Source organism: Populus alba, chromosome 19, assembly GCF_005239225.2.
Source record: "Populus alba chromosome 19, ASM523922v2, whole genome shotgun sequence".
Lineage (NCBI taxonomy): Eukaryota > Viridiplantae > Streptophyta > Magnoliopsida > Malpighiales > Salicaceae > Populus > Populus alba.
This window is the reverse complement of record NC_133302.1, coordinates 7,989,991-7,994,749: the sequence shown is the minus strand read 5'-3', so window position 1 is coordinate 7,994,749 and position 4,759 is coordinate 7,989,991.

Here is a 4,759-nt window from a genome sequence, read left to right as displayed (position 1 = left end):
CAGCACCATCAGTGTCCTCATATAAGAATTGTCTCCATCATCATAGTCGTCGTTTCCTTAAAAATTCTGACGTGTTGCGCAGGACTTCAAAAGAATCAGCACCTCTACAAACCGTCCTTGTAAGATAGCTGGTCTACTCTATATCACGGGTAAAATTTTCAATGTCAAATTGATGTTACTGTTTTTAAAGAACTGAAAAATATTGAGATTGTATTATAATAATTACAGTTAATTTAATTATATAATTTTAAAAAATATTATAAATATCATGAAAAAAACAATAATTAATCATCATACCAAAAGTAACTTAATTGTGTCGTGAACATTACTCAACCACAAAAAAATAACTTTTCAAGACATTTTGAAATACCATTGTGAAAGGCTCTATATTAATATCATAAGACGTCGCACACATTGTTAGAATAATGACAAGAAAAACAAACTAAATCATAATATCATAAAATTGAAATAAGAGCATTTCATTCTTATATTTAATAAATTAAATTAATTTAAATTTAAAAAATAAAATTTCTAAAAAAGCTAAATTAAACAAAGAATAATAAATAAAAAGACTCGATATAACTCAAGTCATTATCAAACTTAGTGCAAAAATCCTATAGAAAGCAATTAAAAAAAAAATATTGGACTTCAATTTTCAATTAAATAAATGTTGAGGGATGAAACTAAAAAATAATAAAATTAAAAAAAAAAAAAAAAAACAAGTAAGCCTGCAAAAAATTTTCTAAACCTGGATTAATCTTCCAAACTCGTTGTCGCACGTATGCGGTGTCATGATGGTCGTCCTCTCAGATCGGGATCTTTGTTGTGGTGTGGGTGGAAAGAATAAGGAATTCTTATTTCTTATCAAAAAAAAAAAAGGGATGAAGTTGATACCTAATATTATGGTCACTAGAAACCTTAATTGGTCTTAGAGTTTAGATAAAAGGAATATTTATGTATAAAGAGGACGTATTACTCTTAGTACACCTTACCTAAGATAAACTGCATTGTTTATCTGTCTGATATAAGCTAAGGTGTTGTTATGTTTTCTAATCGTTAATCTTTGTTAATGGTTAAGTCGGTCAACTCCAGTAAAATATACCATAGCTTTAAGGTCAAGTCTATATATATTTTAGAGTCAAAGTGTTTTTTTTTTCCTTATAATGTTAGGAATGCATCTTATTTATAAGTTCACATTACTTAATATTAAAAATAAATAAAACTATTTTTGTATTTTTTTTAAAATGTAGGTTTAATTTCTCATAAATTTCATAAAACTGATTTTGAATAAAAAAATGCATGCAAAGATATGAACAAACTATTTTTATTGAATTTTTGGTATTTAAAAAATGTATTTTTGTTTTTATTTTTATACAAACATGATCCTTTTTTTTTTAAAAAAAAAAATTTAGAGTGTTCGTCGTATGCAATTTAAAATAAAGTTGTATTTTTGAAAGAAAAATTTTTAGTTATTTTTTTTTGGAGGGGAACACCTATATTATTTAATATTAAAAGGCACCTCATGCGAAAGTTATAATTCTAAATATTAAATATATAAGGGTAAGAAAGTGGAGAATAAAAAACTAATTGCAAGATGAATCATTTCAAAAATTAAAAATTTATTTAAAACTGGACTAAGGCCATGTTTAAACAAACATAAATAAAGTGTTTTTTATTCAAAACTATTTTAAACATGAACATCCACTCAAGATGAATTGTCATTCATCACTTAAAACCGAGCAACACTAAAAATTATTACATGAATCTTATTAAAATTCATGAATTTTGTTTCAAATTTCATGCTAATTTCTAATAAATTAATACAAACACCAAACATAACTCATGCATCAACATTTCATGTCCAAAAAGCAATCAAAAACAAAAAAAGTAATAATAAAATAAACTCATAATTTAAACAACAAATAAGCAGTTCATTTCAAGATTAAAAAAACACATATCGATACCAAATTCAATAGTGTTCAAATAGTTCAAAAAAGGTATTCATAATGATGAGCAATTTTGTCGCCAAATTTTACAATATTTTGCAATTTATTCAAAAAGTGTTTTGATGGTATGAATTGACTTACCACAAGGTGTTTGACATATTTGAAATATATTGTATCAAGGCTGGAAGTAGAGGAACAATGACATGTATATTTCCATGCACGAGGGCTATGCAATTGTGGCTATGTGAGAAAGACTGTCATGAGACTTGGTGACGAGTGACTTGCGGAGATTGCATGTAGATCTTCTTAACTCTCGTTGCTAAAATATATCGGCGTTTCATTTGTCATAACTATTTTGGGGTTATTTCCTCTAAACTTTACTTTTTCTTGTAAAATAAGAGAGAAGCAATAATAATAAAGACTGAAATTTGGTTTGGAAGGTCCAGATAATCAAAAGAATTCAAACTGGAATTTGGATAAAATTTGACGCCTAATGTACCTAAGATTCGATAGAGACAAAGCAGAGCTTAATGTCAAATTAAATGATTATTGGTATAAATATAATTAAGATTTTTTTAATAGGTCAATTTGATTTAATTATGGTGCAATTAAAAAGTTTAATTATGTTTAAGAATTAATTTTAATGTCTATTTAAAGGAATTTATTGGTGACAGGACTTAACTATAGCTTTTAATAGGGTCAAATTAATTTTTAGTTTACTTAATCTGTGAAAATAAGTTTTGGAGAGCTGATTTGGCTTAAATTAAGAAGATTGAAATTAAGGAAGACAAATTTAATTTTTACAATTTAATTGATTGAAGTAAAGGGTAAAATTGGCAGATAATTGGAATTGTAAGGTCATTCGGGTTAAATTGAGAATTCATAAGCTAATGTGAACTCAATGAAAAAGGAAACTAAAATTGAAATGGAAAAAATTTCAGAAAGTGAAAGTTTGTTTGGTTAATTAAGAGATGCACATTAAAAGAAATCAAGCCAGCGAATAATTATAATTTTAGTCAAGATCCTTAATTAAAAACACTAAAAGCATAACATTCGCTGCTGTCATGTTAAATAAAAAGTCACGTTTTTGATCAAAATTGATGTTCGTTTGACGCATACAATAACAAAAAAAAAAAAAAAAAAATTGCTTAGTTTAACCGTTTCCAATCATCTTCACTTATGTTACAGCAAGAAAAGTTGGCTGCGAGTGACTACTTTCTTAGAGTATTTAATGCTTCTTTTTTCAACAAATCAGATAAACTATACACCACCATGATGACCTGACTTTTTGGTACAGACGCTCCAGTGTAAATCCTTAATGATGTTGTCCTTTTTTATCAACTGTTGTGGTGCTGCTTTAAAGAGCCAACTTGATCAAAGGTCTTTTTTTCAGCCAATTTTTACAAACCATTAATGATGAACCGAGCCATTAACGATTGAGATCCTGTCTTTTCACTCTGAATCAAGGGCCAGGATTTGTTCCCTATTTATGAAAACACATAGGTGTACCTCTCTTCTCATAATAAGGGTGTGGATGGGCCCATTGAAGAATTAAGAAATAGTTTACCATAGTTGGCAAAATATTAGTCTTTCTCCTAATTTTTCTGGCCATGGTTATTGTTTTTTTCCTTCACCACCATATGACTTTATTTTTTACAGCTACCACCCCACTGAGCTTACTATGTGTACATAGTGGCCTAACACTTGAAATCCCCTGTTTCTTGCGGCAACAAGAATAGCCATATGACTTTCTCCTTTCCCACATATTAATCATCAACGCTTCACCAATAGCTCCTTTATGTTTGCCCTGTAATTCGCCAGTTATTCGCATTAGGCAAACTTTAGCTTCATAGCCTGACCACTCCAAACTGCTAGTAAACTTTTCTCATTTGTCATTAGCCGACATATATGCAGATTGAGAATTTTGTTTTTTGCATGTAGTGCAAAGGCAAACTTAATTCACAAGGTGTAGGTAGGGAACAGTGACAGTGCCTGCGCGACCATGCGGTGAGCCCAGGCTGACCCGTTTTAGCCCATTCTAAATGGCTACTGGCTGAGTCCTAACCAATATTACAAAAAAAAAGAGATAACTGGGTCTGTCAGTTGGCCGACCAATCCGACTGAGTCAGGTTGGACCATACGTTTAGCCCTCGCTAAACGCTGGGCCAGGTCAATAGTTTTTGGTTATTGCTAGTCTTATCTGAAGATGAGTTGGTGGTAACCAAGAGAGGATTTGATGCTGGGGGTTTTTTTTTTTTTTTTTTTTTTTTTTTTTTTTTTTTTTTTTTTTTTTTTTTTTTTTTTTTTTTTTTTTTTTTTTTTTTTTTTTTTTTTTTTTTTATTTTTTTTTTTTTTTTCTTTTTTTGTTACTGGTGGGTTCTAGATGTTTTTTGAGGAGAGACCTTTATTTGGGGAAGCTATGAAGATTTTTGGTTATGGAAGTAACGTTGTGGGCAAAAATAAGAGCAGGGGCGATCAATGAAGTCTTTTGTTGAGATGCCATGATGATCAGTGCGATCATTGAAGTTTTGTTGGAGATGCCCATAGATGATGTGAAAGGGACTATGCATGGCCGCAAGGGCTGGTGGCAGTTTACCAATTTCTGATGTAGTTGTGAATGAGGGTTAATTTAATAATGATGGAAAAAATTAGAGGTTTAGGTAATGTTGTGTTTAATTTGGATAATGAAGGAGGGTTTAGGAGATGAAGGGTTTTTTTTTTTTTTTAAATTGTTTTTTGTTCTTGATAGTGATAATTTCTCAGACGGGAAAGGAACAAGTCTAGTCTGGTTTTTTCTTTTTATGAGAGGACGG